This window comes from Notamacropus eugenii, chromosome 1 (assembly GCF_028372415.1).
Source record: "Notamacropus eugenii isolate mMacEug1 chromosome 1, mMacEug1.pri_v2, whole genome shotgun sequence".
Lineage (NCBI taxonomy): Eukaryota > Metazoa > Chordata > Mammalia > Diprotodontia > Macropodidae > Notamacropus > Notamacropus eugenii.
The window spans coordinates 606,668,034-606,692,518 of NC_092872.1; the positions used below are offsets into that span (position 1 = coordinate 606,668,034).

The 24,485-nt window shown below is 39.9% G+C and overlaps 1 pseudogene; it reads right to left on the reverse strand.

The window, feature by feature from the left end:
- Positions 1-4,148: 4,148 nt before the first annotated feature.
- Positions 4,149-24,485, reverse strand: part of LOC140519185 (CD99 antigen-like protein 2) — a 73,190-nt pseudogene continuing 52,853 nt past the window's right edge.

The following is a 24,485-nucleotide window of genomic DNA, read 5'->3' on the forward strand; positions in this document are numbered from 1 at the left end:
CATTGGCTGTTTTGAGGAACTGAGAGAAAACTGGCCCCTCAGATAAATGTCCTGAAAGGATACGTATGGAAGCCAGACACTGATGGAGGTAAAGATGTCTGAAATGCATTGTAGTCCATCAATTCATTGACATAGAACTTTTCAGAATGTTGAAGAACATTTATAATTGGGAAATTATAAATGAATGGGAGGAGTGTTGAGACAGAAGCATTTATCAAGAATTTACTGTTTGCCAAGCACCATTCTAAATGCTGGAGAGACAAATACAAAAGCAAAGACAAAATTAAATAAATCCCATAATCCCTCCAGTTTGCTACAGTTATAGTTGACATTCCCTTTTTCTAACCCCCCATGAACTGAAGGAGATACATTCTTAGATACATCAAGAGGTAGCTAGGTGGGTAATGAATGGATAGAACACTGTTCCTAGAGTCTGGAAAGACCTGAGTTGAAATTTGGCCTCACATACTAACTGTGATCCATGGCAAATCACTTAACCTCTGTCTACCTCCTCTTTCTTATCTGTAAAATGAAAAACACAACAGCACCTATCTCAAAGGGGTGTTGTGAGATAATATTACAAAGTACTTTGTCATCCTTAAGGCATGCTATAAATGCTATTGCTATTATGCCAACTCTTTTTCTGGGCCAAGATTGGTCATTATAGTTACATACTATTCAGATTCATTTTGTTTTTCTTTCTGTCAAATCTACTCTTTCCTCCCTATTTTGAATGAGGACTGTGATTATCATTGCAAAAATGTGATGGTTTATCAGAACAGAGAAGAAATACCCTGGAATGCATTTATAAGCTTTTTGTATGAAGTGGATTTTACATAAGTTATTTCTTATACATTATAAAAAAGATTTTAATGACTAAAATGATGAAAGAATCTCATTAGGTCAGGTATTTTCACCTATGATGTAGCCATATAGCTCTGATCACAAAGGTTTTAATTGCATTCTGTTTGTGTGGACTGTGAAATTTAATTTGTCAGTAGCGCCTAAGTTAATGACTCAATTCTCTACAAGTTCAAGTTGTAATTTTCCTTAGTTTATTTGGCATCTAATTACACACCTCCGAAATACTGCAAAGCAGGCAACAGCAGTGCTGTATGGAAGGTTTCTCTCAACTTCCATTGTTCTGTCTTCCTGTTTTTATATTTACTACTTTTTATTAGTTGTAAATATTTTATATATTTGTATATATATTTTATGTATTATAAAATATATTTGTATATTTGTTATATGTTTTTATTCTGTGTTTATCTGTTAAGAGGCTGCTCTGTGAAGTAGCTAGAGGGTTAGACTTCAAGTGGGGAAGACCTGCCTCACATACCTACTCATTACACACACACACGCACACACGCATATACAGATATGGATACAGATACACATGCACACACACATATACACGTATACGCATTCAGTGGCATTATGACCCCTTGGTCACAATGTCTAATTGTGTGTAGCCACAGGTGGTTCATATACATACATACTTACATACATACACACACTCAAGCTCTCTCAGATTCAGTTTCTTCTTCTGTAAAATGGGGACAACAGTAGCATCCACCTTCCCTAGGTTGTTGTGAAGGAGTCAGAGCAACTAAGCGAGGCAAAGGATCTAGCACTGGTCCTGGAGTCAGGAACACTGAGTTCTAATCCAGTTTCAGAGACTTACTAGTTGTGTGACCTTAGGCAAGTCACTTAACCTCTGTTTGCCTCCATTTTCTCAACTGTGAAATGGAGATGATAATAATAAAACCTTTCTCCCAAGGTTATTGTGAGGATCAAATGAGATGATATTTATAAAACACTTAGCAAAGAGTAGGCTCGATATTATTTATTATTATTACTATTATTAATAACTAACATTTATATAGTGCTTACTATGTGCCGAGAACTATGCTAAGCATTTTACAAATATTATTATTAGGGATAATCTATGGAAATCACCTTAAAGTATAAACGTGAATTACCAGTAGATAAAAATCTCTTGATTCAAGGTTATGACATGAATTTTGCTTTCTAATACATTTGGATCTGTTAGAATAGAGTTCTAAACATAAAGACTAAAATATTTTTCTTAATCTCACAGTTGTTCCTGGAAATCAATTTTTAAAATATATTCTCTGTATATTCTATAAATTAGACATATCTCTCTCAAATGTTTTATAGCAGTGAACCACTTTGGGTTCCTGCGTTATTGAAGATATAAACCTTTTCTCTAAATTTAAGATCTTTCCCTGCCTTAAGTAATGACTAGGCCATTTTTTTCTTTATAATTTGTTTCTTAGTGTTTGTTAACATCGTGTTCTTTAACACAGATTTAAAGCTAAGAAAATACTTCCAAAAAGTTTCATAAGACATTTTTTATATGAGGGTATTGTGGTTAGACTAGTTTAAAAATATTTACAGGAAAGCAGAGTAGATAAAACTTGTGTGAGAATCATGGATATGCTAATCCAGGCAAACATGGTTAGAATGTAGTTTAGAGGTTCTATGCAAATAGAATTCTATTTGCCCTATGAAATGAGTTTTGCTTTTTGTTTGGTAAGGCAAGCAGGGTTAAGTGATTCACCCAGGGTAACATAGCTAGCAAGCATCAAGTGTCAGGGGTCACATGTAAGCTCAGGTCCTCCTCCTGACTCCAGTACCGATACTTTAACCACTGTACCACCTAGCTGCCCCTAGAAATGGTTTTTATCTTTACCTCTAAAATAGTTCTTGATGGTGCAAACTTAAGCCATTTTGTTCCTGTTCTGAATAGTTCTCAGATTTTAAGTGGCAAAGAATCCTTAGTGATTAGTTCAAACCTCTCATTCTGCAGAAAAGAAAACTGAAGCAATGGCCCTTCCCCCAAGTCACAGAGAGGCCCAGTGGGGACTGGAATCCCAAAAGGTCTGTGGCCCGTGATAGCACCAAATTTCTTTCAACTTGACAAACACAGAGGAGATTTTTTGCATCTGCCCCTTGGACATGTGCTCAGGGCCTAGGATTGATTTTTTAAAATTCCAATGTAACACTAATGCATTCAGTTTTCTAAGTGACAGCCCAGAAAGCTGTTTCTGATAGCTAATTTTCATAGGATTAAGATTTCCAAAATAAATTAAGTTCTCCAAAATAAAATGAACATCTCCTTTTGCTGTCAAAAAAAATTATTGTTTTCTGAAAAGAAAACAACCCAGGAGGAGATCAAAACATGGTGTCTTCTCCGTTCACTTGGTCATAATGAATAATTGTGTGTAGTCACAGATGTCTTCAATCATGGTCTTTTACAGATATGAACACATTCCCATATACTTACAGGTAATGTTATCTTTGTCACACACTGTTGCCACAAGATAATAACATAAGTAAATAAATAAAGATGAATACTACAGACATTGTTTTCTACAGCTGTTTTTTCTAGGTTGGGATAATAAAAAAACAGTTGCATTTCCTACTTGGAGAAAACTGAGGAAGGGTCAGTTTTCACATGCTAAAGACCACCTCCTTGGTCAAATTTTCAGAAAAAAAAAAGCCCAGGTTTGGGTACCCTGAAATATATACAGTACTACAATATGGATTTTTCTCAGCCTACTCAGTGACCTTGACACTCATTTGCATCCCTTTCTCATGTTTAGTTTCTGTTTCCCTCATCCTTTTTCTGTATCACTCCTGACTACCTAAGCTCCTAACCTTGCCTCATTTCAGTTTTCCAGCTGCATGAGAGATTAATAGGCTTGGACTTCCTTGGGAGAATTGCTGTCTATGAGTGGGCCCTAGGAGGTAGAATAAATCTTCTCCTGGGTTTTCATCACCTTCAGCTTAGACACTTATATTCCATGAGGGGCAGAGCCAGTTATCTCAAAGCAGATCTGAGTAAATTGCACTTTTCCTACCCCAATCCCTTTTAAATGTATTATTCGCTAAGTTTTTTCAGTCCAACATAGATAATCAAATCTACCCCATCCTCCTCCAAAAGCTTATACCAATAAGAAGCCAGTTATTCCATAGAGCTGGAGAACAGCTTTCAGTCCAAATTAAATAAGCAAAATTATAGGCATTTGAAATATGTATATGTGCATTTGCTGCAGACTTAGATCTTTGGAGTCTTGGGAAGTTTTCTCTGTAGATTCAGTTTGCAATGCTGAGTATTTAACTCAAGATTCTTCAGCGCTCACGCCTTCCAGGTAACCCTTCCAGGCTTTGTCCTTTGATATGTAGTCTGTTTTGATATCCCGACGAATGTTCAAGCAAAATTTCTTTTGTTGATAGGAAATATAACTGGAGACTGCTTCAATGAGTGCCATTGTAAGTACACCGGCTCTGTTGGCAAATGCCCCAGCTTCAGCTATTGTTCCTGTCCCAGGGCCATCATTGCTATCATACCGGTTATCACTTCTGCCTTTAACGGGTTTGTCACCACCCTCTATTATATTTTCTTCATCCTTATTTGTTAGTCCTTCACCAGATTTTCTATTGGGCCTGTCTCCACCACCATTAAATCCACCATTTCTATCATCCAAGGCATCATTCAAGTCAAGAAGTTCGGAATCTGTCTTTTGTGGAGAGCATTTAGTGATTATCTGAAGACCTAAGGCATCACTCAAGTCAAAAACCTGACGTAGGATTGTGATTGGGCTTGTCACTTTCATGTTTAAATCATCCGATTCACTCATACAAGGAGTCAGTCCAGTCAAATCTTAAATCTTTGGTAACCACTCTGCCATAGACTAGCTACTTGATCATGGGTAAATCACTTCCTTTTCCAGGACTCCCCATCTTCATTTGTAAAATGTTGGACCTAGGCTAAATTATTTCTAAGGCTCCTTCTAGCTGTAGCAATCAGTGTTATCTATGATAGCCCACCAGTTCTTTTAGATTCTCCCAGCCTGTTTCAGGAGGCACTGGAGCTTTGGGTCTGCAACCTCTAACAGGTTCACTCTTGATCTGGTCAGACAGGCAGACAGCTTCTGAGGGGTTAATAATCTTACTTTATTCTAATCTAATCTTCTCAAAGGGTTGTGGGAGAACCAGCCTCTACAGCATTCCCTAATTGCCCTTCTTGCAGGGGCTGGTGAGAAGAGGGGGTACGTACCCCTAAGTCTCAGTGGGGTCGGTTGAGACAGGTACAGCTTGTATACTCCCCTAAATTCCCTGAAGATTCAGTGGGGGCTAGTTGAGGTACACACAGATTCCCCTGTGGGTTCCCTGTGGTTTTCCCTACTCATTGACTAATGCCCACTTGCTTTTTAGGGCAATAGACAAAGAAGGCATCTTGCCAACAGTAAGCTCACAAGTTACCTTTAGCAATATAATCATTCTGCACAAATGTAGTAAATATCAATTATGTCACCCCATTATCTCATGGTATAGTCTCAGTAGGACTGCCGATCACGATGATTGTGGGAATTACTATCTAGAATCCTGGGAGCTATTCTGGGAGTTATTATCTAACACCTGGAAACTAGACATTGCCATGGCTGTGGATCCTGAGGAACTAATTCTAAGAAGGATAAAACCTTCCTACATACACAGCCCATCTTCCAAGTTCTTCCCAACTCCAAGATTATTTGCCACTATGATGAAGGAGATCCAGTGCAGAGTCCAGGTCAAGGAGGGATTCCATGTGGATGGTGAATTCCTCCAGATGCTCCTCTGTGCAGCAGGAGCACTGAGATGAAAGCCAGGTCTAGGAAGCACGAAGAGCCCCAGAAGGGCATTACTAGAGGGCAAGTGTTCAGGGGCATATGGCAGAGGGGGTCCCGACAGGACCAGGAAGCACAAGAAGTCATGGAAGAGCAAGAAGAGTGACTCCCAGCAAGGAGGGGGAGGTGTGAGTAGCAGGAGAAGATGAAATTTTCCAACACCAACCCAGCCCTCTGGCTATGCCATTTTCAGAAAAGCTTTTAAGTTGTTTATGCATCTGTTCATGCAGTGGTTTATATTTCACAATAACATGTTCTAACTTAGTCCATCCAAAAACTATTTATTGAGTACCCACTATGTGCAAGGTTCTGTTGGCTGCTATAGTGATAGAAGGAAGAAAATACAGTCTCCGACCACATGTAGCTTATATAATATTAAAGAACAGACTTGTATTTAATTATAGTATGGAGCAGACTGTGATAAAGGCCATAAGGGTGCTATGTTATTTCAGAGGAGAGAGAGAAATGGAAAAGGAGGAGTTTTTCAAGGTTTGAGACAAAGGAGAAGGAAACAAGGGTATTATCATTAGTACCCTTGACCTTTTCAAGGTCAGCGTTAAAAAGACTAGCTGTGGAGTCTCTATTGGTTCAGAAAAGAAGTGAAACTAAAAGTGGGTTGCTGAACTGAATTTCTCAGTCAGGGACAAAGAACAAATTCATTGGGTATGAGGAGGTAGAGAAGGAGGTTCTCGGTAGAGGAAAACTTCAAAATTTGAGATGCTACAGCAATTCCAAATGACTGGCCCAATAGTCTTTGACATCACCTCACACTGTCTTCTCTTTTCCCCAGTCTCTGATAAAGAGGTTGTCCTTTTCTCTGCGCTCACACGTGATCCTACCTCCTTTCGTCTTCCCCAAGATTGCTTCCTCAATTACCTCCTCTCTCACTTTCTACTCTTCATCTTCTTCCATCTAGTTCCTTCCTTGATGTTTTCAAACATATTCAAATGTCCCCTATCCTTAAAAAATACCTCATTAGATTTTACTATTCTCTCAATCTGTGGTCCTATATCTTTCCTCTCCCAAACCAGAGTCCCTGAAAAATCTGTCTACACTTGCTGCCTCCCATCTACTTCTCTCATTCACTTCTTAACCCTTTGCAATTTATCTTCTGATCTTGTTACTTAACTAAAATTCAACTAAAAAAAAAACTCAACTAAAACTTTCCAAAGCTACCATCTTCTAATTGCCAAATCTATTGGTCTTTTCTCAGTCTTCATTCTTCTCTACCTGTCTGCTGAATTTGACACTGTTGACTACCCTCTCTTTCTGGATGCTCTCTCCTCTCTGGGTTTTCATGACACCACTCTCCTAGTTTTCCTCTTACCTCTATGAACACTCTTTCTATGTCTCCTTTGTTGGGCTACCATCCATATCACACCTAATTTTGATGTTCACCAGTGTTCTGTCCTGGGCCTTCTTCTCTTCTCTCTTTATACTCTCTGGGTAGCCCCATCTGATCATCTCTGTACACATGACTTTCCGATCTATATATCCAGTCTCAGTCTCTTTCCTGAGTATCAACCTTGTATAATGAATTGCTTGTTTGACATTTCAAACTTGATGTCTGTGTCAGCAAGCACCCCAACATACACAGGGGGACCTGCCATCAGGTTCTTGGATCTGCATTCATAAAAGGAAAGTCAACTTTTGAGGGGTTAACAATCACTTTAATCAAATACATGTATCAATCCTTTACCCAAGCACATATCATTCTCCTATTTCAGGGGAGTCAGCACCCCAAACTTCAAAGAAAATACAGAGAAATTAAAAGTCAACAGACATGCTTCCAAAATGTCTGACCATTAACATACATACATCTTTGTATGTTAAAAAAGGGGGGGGGGGATGGGGTTCCTTAGTGGCTTCCCAGAGTCCTCTTCTGGTCAAACAAACACTTCTAATAAGTAAGCCCCAAAGTAAAACCTCACCCTCAGACTATTTATACACTTTTTAGAGTAAGAGGGCATGACCCTCGGACCCAAAGCCTCAATAGAAAGAACAAAAAGGTATTTGGGATCCTCCTGTGAAATAACTCCCCTAATCAACCTTCCCATAATGGGCAGGCCCATCAGTGGGTGGGAAAGATCCTCCTCAGTCACATGTAAATAGAGGTATTACACTTTTTGATTATACTAAAACAAAAACAGCCAAAGATCCTATTTTACTTGCCATTACAATGTCCCAAGGACATTTTAAGTTCAGCATGTTCAAAACCAAATTTGTTCTTTCCCCTCTAAACCTTCCCCTCATCTAAACTTACCTGTTTTTGTTGAAGGCACCACCATCTTTCCAGGTCCCCAGTTCATAACCTTATCATTGTTCTAGATTCTTCATTCTCCTTCACCCCATATATCAAATCAATTGTTCAATATTGCTGCCTCTTTCTTCACAACATTTCTCACATATGAACCACTCTCTCCACTTATTCTGCTACCATCTTGGCTCAGGCCTTCTTTACCTCTTACCCTGATTATTGTAACAGCCTCCCAATTGATCTCCCTGGCTCAAATCTCTCCTCCCTTCAGGCCATCCTACTCACTGCTGATGAAGTAATTTTCCTAAATCACCTCTCTAATTATGTGATTCCCCTACTCAACTAACTCCAATGACTCCCTATTGCCTCTAGGTTAAAATGGAAATTACTGTAGTTCTTAAGTCAACCGCCAGTCCTGTCGTCATTTCCCTGATGTCACCCTCTTCTTCAAAAATGAAGGGCAAACACACAACCTGTAAAGTCCCACACAGCTTGGTCCTAGCCTGTCTTTCTAGCCTCACTGGATATCATCCCCCCTCCTGCACTCTGCAGTTCAAATTCAACCAAACTGGCCTTCTCTCTGTTCCTCACACACATTCCCCCAACTCTCATTGCTGTCGTCTTTCTCTGATATGTACTCTCTCCATGCCTCTAGCTCATAGAGTCCCTCTTGAGTGGGATAGACTTAGTGAAGACTTCTCAGATTGTAATTTTTCTCCCAGGGGTGAGGTAAGGCCTAAAGGCTCAAGGTTACAATATTTTTAGAATAGAATAGTTCCATATAAGGATATAAAACTGTGTAGTGTATTAGAGTCTCAATGATTGGACAAAACTTACATAATTCCTCGATGTCTTCATTTCAAAAGGGATTGGTTAGATTTCGTGTCTAGAACGTAAGACCATATTCTCAGCTAATGAGGATAATGGTCAGTGGGGGGAGGAGGGACTTGCGTTAGGGTTTATAAATCACTGTCCTGTTCTTTGTCTTCGGCTTTCCTACTCCTACAGGTGAGCCCCGCTTCTCGAGAATTGAATAAATCACTTTTCTGTCATCACTTTGAGAGGCCTCTGAGTAATTGATTTATGTAGGGACCTGAGCCATCCCACACACTCTCTTCCTTTAAGGCTCAAGCATCATCTTCTATGTGAAGGCTTTTACAGTCCCCCCTACTGATAGTGTCTTCCCACCCAAACTATCTTGTATGTAATTACTTCTCCCTTCCCTGAGATAGGAAGCAATTTGACATAGGCTATGCATGTGTGATCATGTAAAACATTTCCATATTAGTCATTTTGTGCAAGAAGACAGAACAAAAAAAAGAGAAAGAGAGAGAGAAACACTATGCTTCAGTCTATATTCAGACAACATTAGTTCTTTGTTTGGAAGTGGATAGCATTTTCATCATGAGTCCTTTGGGATTGTCTTGGATCATTGTATTGCTGAGAAGAGCTAAGTCATTTACAATTCTTCTCATACACTATTTTTGCTGTTGTTGTGTATAATGTTTTCCCGGTTCTGCTCACTTCACTTTGTATCAATTCCTGTAAGTCTTTCCAGGTTTTTCTGAAATCTTCCTGTTCATCATTCGTTATAACACAACAGTATTCCATTACATTCACATACCACAACTTGTTCAGCCATTCCTCAGTTGATGGCCATCCTCTCAATTTCCAGTTCTTTGCCACCACAAAAAGAGCTGCTATAGATATTTTTGTACAAATAGGTTCTTTTCCTTTTTTCAAAAAATCTCTTTAGGACACAGGCATAACAGTGGTATTGCTAGATCAAAAGGTATGCACAATTTTATTGTTCTTTGGACACAGTTCTGAATCACTCTCTAGAATGAACCCAGATCTTTCTAACTCTAGGATCTTCTATCTATTATGCCGTCATGCTTCTCAAAAGCAAGGGTTATTAATAAAAAATTGAAAAGAAAGAAATTGCTGTAGGAAAAAATATTAGTGCCAGGAATGCTAAATCTCAGAATGAATTGGGGTTGAACTGGCAATGAATACTAAGCACCAAAAGAAGGAGGGGCTTTTTAAATCTATATTGGGGGAAAGAGAAGGGTCCAAAAAGGGATAAAACTGCAGTGTTGAGTAGATGGAATAATGATAACTGATGATAGAAATAAGGTTTGTCTCCTATTTTGTTTCTGTTTGCTTTGTCAAGGAAATTATCTTTAGATTGGAAAGGACAGAATAAAAATGGGTAATAGGTAGGTGAAATTTAAACTAAGTAAGGAATACTACCTTCCTTTGGTGAGTTCAAGCCACTGGGATGAGACAAACATGCAGTATTCAAAGTACTATAAGAAATTGTTGTTATTGTTCAGTTGTTGTGTTCAACTCTTTGTGACTCTATGTGGGGTTTTCTTGGCAGAGATACTGCAGTGGTTGCCATTTCCTTCTGCAGCTCATTTTACAGATGAAGAAACTGAGGCAGAGTTAAGCAACTTTGCCCAGGATCACACAGCTAGTAAGTGTCTAAGGCTAATTTGAACTCACTTAGATGAGTCTCCTTGATTCTAAACCCAATGCTTTATCCACTGCACCACCCAGCTGCTCCTGTTATGGTTGAGCCACTATCCATGACCTTTGAAAGGCTGTTTTATAAAATTGCCCTAGGACTAGCAAAGGGAAATTGTTGTTGCAGTTCTCAAAAGTGAAAACAAACGAAGGAAGTAAACTGCAGGTTAATAAGCTTTGCTCCCTGTCTAAATTCTAGAACATCTTATTAAAGGTATATAGTAAGTAAACATCTTGAAAGGGAAACTGGGATCATTAAGGGCCAATATGGGCTCATCAATAACAGGCCATTCCTGGCTAACCTCATTTCCTTTTTTGACAGGAATGTAGCAAAGGTCTGTCTATGTTCTTTCCCTGGGAAGCTCTGTTGGGGAGTATCAGAGAAATACAAAACATGTTCATTGGCTTCAGGTAGCCTAAATAATAACTCCTGCTATTTGCATCACACTTAATAGTTTACAAATTGTTTTCTTATGTCTTGTTCAAGCCTCATGACAAACCTATGAGTATTACTTATTCAGCCCCACCACACATATAGATACTGGGATACACGCGGACCTGAGTATCTACACAGCTGATGCAGGGAGCCACATGCTCCTGATGCCAGAGATGCAGAATCTTCACAGAAAGGAAAGAGATTCAGAGCCTCAAGGGAAGAAGCAGGAGAAGTAGAGATGCCCATCCTCATTCATATATGGAGGGAGGCTCGGAGGCTTCACTACATGCTAGTCCCAAAAGACAAAGAAGGATGAGCCTAAGAGGGAGTCACATGTGTACCTAGGAGCATCTTTGACCTGGTACTTCAAAGTTCTTGCGAGTCATGTGAACTGTGGGCTAGTGAGAAGACTCCTGGATCTGAAGTTAAGAGAATTGGGTTTCAGCCTTGGCTATGACATTTACTAATGATGTGTCCTTAGACAAATCATTTCACCTCCACGAGGCCCAGTTCCTTATCTGTACACCACCCACCTCACAACAACTGGAGGAAAATGCTTTGTAGGTAGATAGGTGAATTATTATTTATTGAGCATCCTGCAGCTGTTGACATCACTATGCTCACCCCCTCCTTCTGCACACTCCTTTGGTTTCTGGGACATTGTTCTGCCCTGGTTCCTCTAATTTTCTGACAGCTCATCTCCTTTGCTGGTTCATTGTTCTCTTCTTATCCTATATGGCCAAAAAATGCTTATTGAATTGAACTTAGTTAAATGTGGGTTTTTTCCTTCCCTTTCTATATTTCCCCTATGGCCTTGATTATTCCTTTGATGCAGTCACACAGGATGGACAGGTATAGCGACTTGCAATCTGTATGAAAGAACTCTTTACATTTTCTTTTTCTTACAACCTTCCCCTTTTCTAAACTTCCCAAATATTTTAAATGCAAATTATTCAGTTTATTAACAGCACAAATATAAAAAGTATTTTAAGAGAAAGCTGCTACAAATTATCTGGGATATCCCTTAATACAGGCCAACAAAACTTGAGAAATGAAGCAGATATTTTATTATTTGATTGAACTAATAATCTGGTACAATTTATAAACATTACCATTCCATATTATTTTTATTTGTTTATTTATTAATGTTTTATTTTAAATATCATAGGATCCCATGTAAGAAGGATAAAAAAGTATATGACTGGCGCTGAAGCTAAAACTCATGTCAAAATTGGAGAAAGCTCAAATAAAGTCAGCTAATGTGTACGGGACTAGGTTTGTTTTTTGACTAGGTTTGTGGGGTTTTTTTAACAGACTAGTATTTATAAAATAAGGAAATGGCTTACTGAGAGTACCACCATGCTTAGAGTCCCCCATGTTCAAAACCTCCACGTTCTTTCTGACTTCTCTCCGATCCTCACCCCAATTACATAATTTGTTGCCAAATCAGCTGCCATTTCTCTGTTTACAGAATCTCCCTCTTCTGTCCTTTCTCTCTCTGCACCCAGTCACCACCTTCATTCCGAAGCTTATCCCCTCTCTCAGACGATTGCAATAGCTTCCCAATCTGCCTTCTTGCCTCTAGTATCTCTGCTCTCTAAATCATACTTTCTACCAGTGGTGTCAAACTCAAATGGAAATAGGGGCCACTGATCAGTACATAAGGATCCCTGCTGGCTGCATATTGACTTAGTTGTAAAATGTAACATTATCTGCGTTCTATTGTATTTTTATTTACTTTAAACAATGTTTCCCAATTCCACTTTAATATAGCTCAGGCTACACTCTGCACGTCTGTATTTGAAATCCCTACATGGCTGCCAAAGCTGAAGGGACTGATCTAAGTAGCGGGTCTGATCACGTCACTCCTCAACTCAATAAATTCCAGAAGTTCCCTTTTGATCCTAGGATTCAATATTTCACTTTTTCTCATGCTTTTAAAATTTCTGTTTTTGTGTGACTTACAATGTGCATATACAGCTATAGAGTTTTAAAATTTGCAAAGCTCCTTACAAATGTTTTCTCATTTGATCCCCACAACAACCCTGGGAGGTAAATACTATCATTATCCTTTTTTTACAGACAAGTAAACTAAGTCACAGAGCAGTTAAGTGGCTTACCTAGGGTTACAGTTAATAAGTCAATAAACTAATAAGTCAAGATTCAAACTCAGGTCTTCTTTACTCCAAGTCCAAAACTCTAATCACTGTGCCATCCAGCTGCCTAATTATTAACACAGTAATACCTATATTATGTAGAAATATGTTAGTACAGTAATACATAGGCTGTTGCCTTTCGTTCTTGAAGAGGACCAAAATGACATCACCATGTTGGGGTCAAGGTACAGTTTGTCTGACTATAGCTGATCAGATCAATACTAGTTCAGAAGGCTTTGCAACAGGTTGGAGCCAAATAGTCCATATGAACATTTGGAGTGGAGATGTCTCATGTATCTTTTGAGCTACCGCAATTCTCCTTTGCTCATAAAACATAGCATCTTCTTTGATGGCGGCCCACTGTGCTGGGGAGCCCTGTATCTGTGTTTCACGATCAATTCCTAAGTTCTTCAGGGAGATCTTAAGAATGTCCTTGTACCACTTCTTCTGACCTCCATGTGAGTGTTTGCTCTGTGTGACTTCTCTGTAAAATAGTCTTTTAGGCAAATACATGTTTGGCATTCAAACAACATGGCCAGCCCGTGACTGTTGTACTCTCTGCAGCAGACTTTGAATGCTAGGAAGTTTAGTTCAAGAAAGGACCTTAGTATCTGGGACCTTATCCTGCCAGGTGATCTTCAGAATCTTCCTAAAACAATTCAAATGAAAGCGATTCAGTTTCCTGGCATGGCACTTGGTAGACTGCCCAAATTTCACAGACAAACAACAGTGAGGTCAGCACAACAGCCCTGTAGACCTTCAGTTTGGTAAGCAGTCTAATGCTTCTTCTCTCCCACCCAGTAATACATATATTAAATATATATATATGTACAGTAATACATATAAGTACATAATAGATATATATTTGATGTACATATATGCATATATATATAAAAATTACAAATAATTAAATATACGCATATTAGGGATGCGTGCTCAAATATTTTTTACTGATAGGAGTTCAGGATCAAAAAAAATTCATAAACTTCTAGACTTCACTAGAGACCATCTAAATTATCTTCCTGCTTTTAAGTCTGTGATTCTATGATTCCTTCAGAGAGAAGGAAAGAAAAGGTTCTTCCCCAACCTTGGGTAACTCTGGGACAGGACTGCCCCAGGGCAGTGATATCCTGAGGATATAATCAAAGTCAAGGACATTGTGAAATTTAGATTGTTGATTAAGAGTTTTAGTAATCACTGTAACCAGTTTCTAGGGATTTGTAGGCCAGCAAAGACCCCAGCATACACCAGGGGACCTGTTGTACAAGTTCTTAGATCTGCTTTTCTAAAAGGAAAGCAACTTTTGAGGAAGTCAACAATCTACTTTAATCAAGCACATATAGCATTCACTTAATTCAGGGTAAAAGTCAGTATCCTGAATGCCAGAGAAAATACAAACAGAGAAACAAAGACCAACAAACAGGGCTTCCGACTGTCTGACCAGAAGCAATACGTACATCACAGGTCAACAAACAGATCCAACTGTCTGACCATTACATACATACATAGTTACCAGAGAGAGAAGCAGCAACATCTGGGTTTTCAAAGCTGAGAGGCTCCTTAGTGGCTGCCCAGAGTCTCTTCTGGCCAAACAAACACTTCTAATGAGTAAGTCCCCAAAGTAAAATCTCACCTTAGAGTATTTATACTCTTCTCAGAGTCAAAGGGCACGACCCTCTGACCCAGTGCCTCAGTAGAAATTAACAAAAGGTATTGAGACCTATTAATGGGCAGGGAAGATCTTTAACTCTTCCCCCCTCCCACCCCCCATTAACCTTACATTAACTATAAGCTTAGATTGGGATTTACTTTGTATAGGGCATAGTAGAAGAATTTGTAAGAGTCCATGTACCCAAATGATACAGTCTGTAAAATGGTCCTGCCTCTTGAGAGAGATAAGGAAGATGGATGGCAGATGATACTGCCTAGTAAGGAGATATTTTTCCTAGCACTGAATCTCTCTGGTTAAGCGAAGGAGATAGGGTATCTGGTAGGGGATTTTCCAAAGGATGTTATTCAACTCTGTTTTCCCAGTTAATATGAATTCTGGACACCCCTCTTATGAAGTGAGCATAATTATGAACCAATCACAGTCTTTATTTATTTGGCACTAGTGGACCTTATATAATAAACTTATAGATCCAAACTATATTTAAAAAGCTGCTCTGATTGTAATGTATGTCTTTGGTCACTGAGAGACCATTGATCTCCATTATTGGCAATTACTAGCCTTGCTAATATATAGATTACACTTAGAATAATGTGCTTTCATTTCTCTTAATTGCAGATTTATCACAAGAATAGAAGTGCCTAGAGTAGAGGCAGCCACAGAGTAGGCGTCAGACCTCGCTTTTATACTAGCCTTCAAATGCTGAATTTGGCTGTTCACTCTCCTCTCTGGGGTTAGAGAAATACTCTTGACTCCATTAGGCAGGGACTCTAGATTCCTTGGGAAGAGCTAAGCAGCTCCTCCTAAAAGAATGCTGATTGGACACAAAGTATGCCAGCTCACTTATTTCAGCACTGCTTGGGCCTTCCCTCTAAAACTGCCTTCCATTTACCAGGTATGAATCTTATATGAACATGTTATTCGCATGTTGTCTCCCACTTTTGAATGGGAGCTCTTTGAGGTCAGGGACCTTATTTTTTTCTTTCTTTGTATCTCAGTGTTTGGTTCAGGGCCTGGCCCTTAGTAGGGGCTTAGTAAAGGCTTGTAGACTGAAGGATAAGCCTCAGCTGTCTGGGAGGAAGGGAAACTGGCACATCTTGAAATATGTAGTTCCTGAGACTTGAGAAAACAGGAGAAGAAAATAAAAAAAATCAAGACTTGGAAATTCAGAGTTTAAAAAAGAGAGCAAATTCACTCATTTCTAGATGCAGAGATCTGGAGGAAGTCATGGCAAAGGAGAATCTGAGCCCCTGAGATCTCCTCTAGTTTCCTCCCTTCTCTACTCTTAGAACAATTAGGCCTTTTCCCTAGGGTCTATCTGGAATCCTTGGACCCAAAGCAGGTTTTCCTATAATATCTTGGAAGCCAGAATCTTCCCTCCCTCTCTTCTTTCTCCAACCCCAGCCCTCATCCCCTGCAAGCTCTCTAGGCCCTAGCTCCCTGCTGAACTGGTGAAGCAAAAGTCTGCCTTCCTTCCCTGGCCCTGCCTCCATAACTTAGAGTCAGTGACCCAGACGAAACAGCCCCTTAGCACAAGATCAATTTCATTTTAATTTAGAAGTTTTAAAAAAGAGGCCAGTGACTGCCAAAGGCCTTTATTCAGCATGAGTGGAGCTGCCTTCCGTTCCTTCCCGGCTGCCTCCTCCTCCTCACTCAGGGTCAACAGCCCAACTCTCAGTTATCTTCAGAAAAGGGAAAGAGTCCCAGCTGGCATTGGGAAGGGAGCCAGGATGGATGGATGGATGGATGAATGGATGGATGTATTGATAAAAGACTAATAGGTTAATACCATTTAAGCTTCTATTTGGTTCAAGTGAATCTCCAGATGAAGCTCTTTTGTTTTCTTTGAAAGGCCTGTAGCCCAGGGTCCTCCCAATCCCGAGAATTAACCCTGATGAATTTCCTCTGCACACTTCTGGGAATCTCCAAGCCTATGCCCCACCCCAATCCCTTCCTCTGCAAAAGCCTACAGCTCCCCACACCTATCATCCCCGACTGCCTCTGCATTCTGGACTCATACTGATAGCTATGCAAGAATTCCTAGAGCTGACTTAATCAAGCCCCTTTTAACCCCTACAAATAGAAAAACAAATCTCATCTGCTTCTAAATCTTCTAGTATTCTTTTCCCTCACCTCCTTCCATGTTCTCCTCTAATCATAGCCACACACCCCACACACATCCACACCTAACTCAAAGTTCATTCGTTCATTCAACCAACCAATGAATGTTTATTGAGCACCCATTAAGTGCAAACTCCCATTTTAGGTGCTATGAAATCTACCAAGATGCATGAGATATAATCCCTACCCTCAGGGAGGTAGTACCATATTAGGGAAGATAAGACATGTCAATCAACAAGAATTTATTAAGGACCTACTATGTACCATGAAGGCAGCTTAAGCAGGTACTGTGAAGCACTTTGAGCTTGGTCAAGCATGGAAAACACTGAGGTCATCCACTGTATCCATCAAGATGCATGCATCTTGACTTTTGACTTGCCACTGGACTCTGATGCCCCTGAAGAGAGGGTGAGGCTGACAACATTGTACAACTCCACTTCACTTAAATCCAATTCATGCTGGAGTCAAGGCATCACCCTATGATGTCATTGGTCCTCTTTGACAATGAAGGGCCAACAACAACAACTATGAACCAAGGTCTATACTAAGGTGTCTGGGGTTACACAGAAAGGCAAAAATCAGGGTCCCTACCCTCAAGGTGCTTCCATTCTAATGGTGAATATAATATGCAAATAGCTATGTATAGTGTGTATGTCTGTGTGTGTGTGTAGGTATATTTGGAAGGCAATATCCAAGGAAAGACACTAAATGAAGGTAGGATAAGTAGAGGGAGGAAAATGGGAAAAGTGAAAATGGGGTTTTGAGTCTGGAAGGAGGCCAGGGAAGCCTGAAGGCAGACAAAAGGAGGGAGAGCATTCCAGGCCTGGGGGACAGCCAGTGAAAGGGTGTGGAACTGGGAGGAGCAATAAGAAAACGACTGTTGCTGGATCAGAGTATATGGAAGGGGGTAAAGCATAAGAAGACAGAAAGGAGGAAGGGGCCAGATTATCATGTTAACACAAGACAGAATGTGAAAAATATAGTAAGGGAAATAGGAGCAACCTACTATAGGAGTTTAAAAGAGGGAAATAAGTCACTGGTGCGGAATCAGACAAGGCTTCATGGAGGTGGTGGTTTTGGAGCTGAGCCTGGAAAAATCAGTAGGATTTCCCTAAACAGAGATGGAAAGAAAGTGCTCTCTGCAAGAAAACCATAGCATAAACAAAGGTATGGAGGAAAAAAGTGAAGGGTCTGTTTGGGGAGGGGCTGGCAGGTCCGAGGCGGAGCAACATGGCACAAAGCTGGAGAGTAGTTGGGAGCCAGATTGTACAGGGCCTTTCATATCAGGATAAGGATCTCACACTTTAAGGCAATGCTGAATTATTGAAGGCTTTCAAGCCTTCACTCTTCTGTTCACTCAGCAACAATGAATTGGAGTAGAGACTATGGTGGGGGGGAGTGGGGGCAGGAAACAGGTCTGTTTTGGCGGCTATTGGATACATTCAGATGTGTTGGATAGCAAGGCCCTGAGACAGAAAGGCATGGCCATGGGAATATGAAAGGAGATGTGGGATCAAGAAACATTTTGAAGGAAAAATTGACAGAACTTTAGCACCTGATTAAATTGAAGAGGAGGAAGAAGGGTGGAAGGGAAAGTGAGTAAGAGAAAAGAGTCAAATAGGACCAGATATTGGAACCTGTGTGTGCTAGTCTGATTTTGTACTTTAAGGAAAAGAAATGCAATCCTATTGATCTCTAATTGAATTTTGGGGGGAAATGCATTAATTGAGTAATTACTCTATGGGAAACACTGTGCTAAGCACTGAGGATACAAATAGAAAAGTAAGACAGTCTTGTTCTCAAGGGGCTCACGTTGTCATTGGGGGACACAATACAGGTGAAAGGTTTCAGTTGTAAATCCAAAGGAAAAGTCTCATGGTCCTTAGGATGCAGGGGCAAACTCTAATTGTACAACCTCTAATCAAAGTATAGGGTTTGTTGATAAACTGTAAACCATCGATGGAACATTCACTCACACATAAAGGATGCAAGGATACATGTACTTCTACCTCACTAACCTCTTTGGGTACTATTTTTTTTAATTCTATTTTTAATTATTTTATTTGTTTTTAGTGTTCTACAATAACTTCCATCTATCTTAGATTTTTTTCCCCCCTCCTTTCTCCACCTTCTCCCCTTCCTCCCCACTCCCTCCCTGAGATAGTGTATAATCTGATATAGGTTCTACACATACACTTCTATTAAATACATTTCACCAGTCATGTTGCATGAAAGAATTAAAATGAATGGGAGAAACCATAAAACAGAACATAATACAAAAGAAAATGGTTTGCTTCATTCTGTGATCCAATTCCATACTTCTTTCTCTGGATGTGGAAGGCATTTTGCCTTAAGAGACCATTGGGAATTATTTAAGTCCTTGCATTGCAATGAAGTACTAAGCCTACCAGAAAAATTCCTAGCACACCGTGGTTGTTACTGTGTACAAAGTTCTCCTGGTTCTGCTCCTTTCACTCAGCATCAGTTCATATAAGTCTTCCTAGGCCTCTCTGAAGTCTTCCTGTTCATCATTTCTTATAGCACAATAGTATTCCATTACATTCATATACCATAATTTATTCAACCATTCCCCAATTAATGGGCATCCTCTTGATTTCCAGTTTTTGGCCACCACAAAGAGAGCTGCTATAAATATTTTTGTACATGTGGGACCCTTTCCCATTTCTATGATCTCTTGGGGATACAGTCCTAGAAGTGGTATTGCTGGGTCAAAGGGTATGCACATTTTTGTAGCCCTTTGGGCATAGTTCCAAATTGCTCTCCGGAATAGTTGGATCAGCTCACAGTTCCACCAACAATGAACTGGTGTTCCAACTCTCCCACATCTTCTCCAACATTTATCATCCTCCTCTTTTGTCATGTTAGCCAATCTTATAGGTGTGGTGTGGTACCTCAGAGTTGTTTGGATTTGCATCTCTCTAATCAATAGTGAATTCAAGCATTTTTTTCATATGACTATAGATAGCTTAATTTCTTCCTCTGAAAACTGCCTGTTCATATCCTTTGACCCTTTATCAGCTGAGGAATAACTTCTATTCTTGTACATTTATCTCAGTTCTCTATATATTTTAGAAATGAGGCCTTTATCACAGACACTAGTTGCAAGTTTTCTGCTTCCCTCCTAATCTTGGTTGCACTGGATTTGGTTGTGTAAAAAACTTTTCAACTATATCCCTGGAATAAGTTCTATTCATTCTATAGACTGATTCATAGCGGCCCAAGGGTGTTAGGAACTATACAATTTTTATAGCTGGTGCCTTGATGAACCAAACTAGTACAAATCAACCCCAGATACCTGCAAAGATACCAATTCTTAGTAGATCAAGAAAGGCTAAGCATAAGGATTTGTAGAATTTCTTTGGTGTAGATTCATCAGCCATTCTAACTATTTCTGCATAACTGTTCTTCCTTCCACCTTGGGGAGAAGGGAGCCAATCTGACTAGCTTGCATTATTGGGTAACTTTAAAAATATCAGTTCCATTAACAAAAATAGGCAAGTCAGGAAGAAGAATTGATTTTAGTGGAAAGATGAATTTAGTTAGATTGCTGTGATGATCTGTTTAGTTTGCTGCCCCCAATCCAACAAACTAGGGCTATTTAACCCCTCCCTGGAAGTTCAGGCTCCTCAGTCTAGACTCTAGATCCCTCCCCTAACCTGGGGGATTTAGAGATCTACTCAATAGTATATCATGAATGAGAATCAAGGCAGTATCAGGACTGATATCAGTCCTTCATAGAATCACAGATTCCCAGAGTTGAAAAGAATGTTGAAGACTTTCTAGTCCAATCCATGACTACTTTCTATAACATTCTATATAATAATTTCTATAACATTGCAAATGAATGACTTTACAACTTTTGTTTAAAGACCTCTGTAAGAGGGAAGGCAGTTGACTGTACTTTGGGAGAGTTCTCAGGGTTAGGAAGATTGTTCATACATCCAGCCTAAATTTGCACCAATTTCCTCCTACTGCTCAGTTCTGGCCCCTGAGCTAAATTAGCTTTTAAATATTGCTTTAAGGTTTTCAAAGCACTTTGCGAATATTATCTCATTTTCTCCTTACAACAGCCCTGGGAGATATGTGCTAATAGTATCCATGTTTTCCAGATGAGAAAACTGAGGCAGCAGAGATTAAGTGACTTTTCTAGGGTCACCCACCTAGTATACATCTGAGGGAGCATTATGAACTCAGTTCTTCCTCACTCCAAGTCCAGCGCTTCATCCATGATAGTATCTCCCTCTTCTATGTGGCAGTCCTTGTAATAATTGGAAACAGTTATCATGTGTCTCCTATATACTTCCACCCATGTCCTTTTCTCTAGATTTCATGTATTCAAAACAAGTGCTGGTCACTAGCTTTAAATATAGAACACAGAATACATCTAAGAGAGGCTGCCTATTGTCAACTGTCAAAATGGAGGACTTTGAACATCATTTCCTTAGTTTGATCCTGACTGGTCATCAACTCAGGATCCTTCATTATCCTTGGTTGCCCTATTCTGAATACCCTCTCATTCAGAGACTTATAACCTGGCATCTACATACTCCTTAGTGTCTTTGGATAGATTTCAGGAGATCCATGAACTTGTAACTTTTAATATTTTGATAATTGCATTTCAAAATTATTAATTTCCTTTTAAATTTTGTCTTTTATTTTATACATTTTATAGTAGTAATAGTGGTGGTGGTGGTAGTAGTGGTTGGTGGTAGTAGTAGTAGCTCATATTCATATCAGGCACTGTGTTAAGTGCTTTACAAGTATTATTTCATTTGACCCACCCAACAACCCTGGGAGATGGTATTATCATCACCATTTTATAGATAAAGGAACTGAGGCAAACAGAGATTAAGTGACTTGCTCAGGGTCACAGCTAGTAAGTGTCTGAATGTGTGAGTAAGATATCTGGTCCCTCTGACATCAGGCCTGTCACTCTCTCTACTGAGTCACCTAGTTTAAAACATTATTCTAAGCAGGGATCCAAAGGTTTCACCAGACTGCCCAAGGAGTCTATGACACAACAAAAGATTAAGAACATCTACCCTTATTTATCAGTGTCCTTCCTAACACACGGCATCCAAGACTAAACACAACATTCCAGTTATTGTATGATCATGGAACAGTAGAGGAGAACTATCACCCTGCGGTCCTGGACTCTTAATGCAATTGAAGATTACATGAGTCTTTCCCCCTCCTCCCTTTGGGGTGCGGGTGGGGATTGGTGAGACTTTCATATCACAGTATTGACGTATTGAGTTTGTAGTTCACTAAAACCCTCAGATCTTTTTTTTTCAGTTGAACTGCTGTCTAATAACTGTTATCCATTCTGTGTTTATGAAATTGATTTAGATAGATGATATAGACAGATGAGAGATGGAGACAGAGACAGAGAGATACACAGAAATAGAGATAGCAAGAGGCAACAAGATAGGGAGAAAGAGGGAGAGGGAGATGGAAAGGAAGAAGGACAGAGAGAAAAGCAGCAAGAGAAGCAAAGAAAGAGAGCGAGACAGGCAGACAGAGAGAGGGAGGGAGGGAGAGACAGAAGGAGAGAGAGACAGACAGAGGGAGAAAGAGAGAGAGAAATGGAAAGTAAGAAAGAGAGAGGAAGGTAAAAAGAGAGGCAGAGACAGGGAGATAGAGAGAGAAAGAGAGACAGAGACAGATATATACACAGAGAGAAAGGGACAGCAAGAAGTAGCAGAGAGGGAGACAGAGAGAGAGGAAGAGGCTGGGGGTGAGGTAGGGAGAGAGAAAGGGAGAGGGAAAGGGAGAAAGAGGGGAAGAGAGAGACAGAGGGAGAAAGAGAGGGGGAGAGAGACAGAGAGAGCATTGTTTCCTGTGAGCCAAGCTCTATACTACAATTATGGAAAAACAAACACAAACAGAAAGAAAGCTCCCCCTGTCCTAGAGGAGCTTTCATTGTAGCAGGGGAACACTTCACCCAAAAGGGAGCTGAAAAATCCCGGGGCTGGAGACCGTCAGAATCTGCATGTCTGTTGTGAGTTCTTTTTCTAATGGAGATTCTGAAGAGTAACTGACCAATCAGAAGAGGAGGTGGAAGCTGAGGGTAAGATTTTACATTTTTCTTTATTACATTCCATTTTATTAAATAACAGGAAGAAAATAAATGATCAAAAATGGAGGTGGAAAGATTATGTGGCAGGACTGAGGAAGAACAGATGGAGAAACAAAGTGGTTCCCATAAAATACAAGAAGACCTGCATGAAGGTCTCCAGAAGGAGAATGTTGGGTGGGTCCTCCGGGGAGGATGAGGGGAGAATGTGGGCAGGAATTATACAGAATGTGAAGGCTTGGATCGGTTGTCTTTTACATTAATGGAGGAAATATATTAGCAGGGTCACCGCACCACTGAAGTAATGAAGAAATATGCCGGCCACATGCCAGCGATGTTGGTCTCTGGTAATATGATCAGGCCCTAAAGTGGCATTTTATTTCTCCGCCTGGTCAAAAATTCCTGAGCAAAGTCTTACTTTTGGGGGAAAAAATTATCTATATCTATATGGATATAGATCTATTCTAGTGCTATTCTAGTGCTCTCATCTCATTCCTTGGTGACTGGGCTTTTATGGTGGTGACTTTGTAGTAAAAATAACAATGGCCTTTTACATGTGGTGGGTGTAATCAGCAGATACCTCTTCCCCCCAGTTTCCTGAACTGAAGCACCTCCCGTGAGGCTGGGCATGCCCTCTGGCTCCTTACTGAAAGCCATGATGGAATGACATAGGAACTCCTGACTGGTCCCCAGGGATTAAGCAAAAAATTTTTTTTTTAGTATTTTCTTTTTTCTAATTCCATGTAAAGGCAAATTTTAACATTCATTTAACAATTTTGAGTTCCAAATTTTCTCCTTCGCTGTCCTCCCCCCGCCATGGTAAGCAATTTGATATAGGTTATGTATGTACATATCAAATATATTTCTATGTTAGTTGTGTTGTAAAAGAAGAAACAAATCCAAAGGAAAAAAAAATAAAGTGAATATAGTATGCTTTAGTATGTCTTCAGACTCCTTCAATTCTTTCCCTGGATGTGGATAACACTTTCTCATGAGACCTTTGGAACTGTCTTGGATCATTGTACTGCAGGAAATAGGGAAGTCATTCATAGTTGAGCATTGTACAGTGTTGCTGTTATTGTGTACAAGATTCTCCTGGTTCTACTCACTTCACTTTGCATCAGTTCATGTGAGTTTTTATAGGTTTTGGGGTGACATCTTGAAGATGATTAGTGACTGAGTCAGGGAATGGACTCTTCTTTGGGAACCTCTCCCCTCTATAGGGAGATAACCTATAAGAGATGCAGAAATAGCTCCTCCCTTCTCTTTTCATCCATTATGTCTTTACTCATATTTTCTCTTGCTTGTACTTCCAACAAGGGGAGATTTCTGTCCCCTTCTTACCCATAGTAGCAATGTCAAGTCTGCAATACGAGCACATGGCAGTGGGAAATATGCTTGTTCCAGCAAGCTTGGGGTCCTGGCTGCTTCCTTCCCAGAGCATAGGCTAGTTACCAGTCAATGAGCCTGAGAAAGGTTTTCCACTTTGGCAGTAACTTTATGAGCTGGAAGCTCTCATGTTCT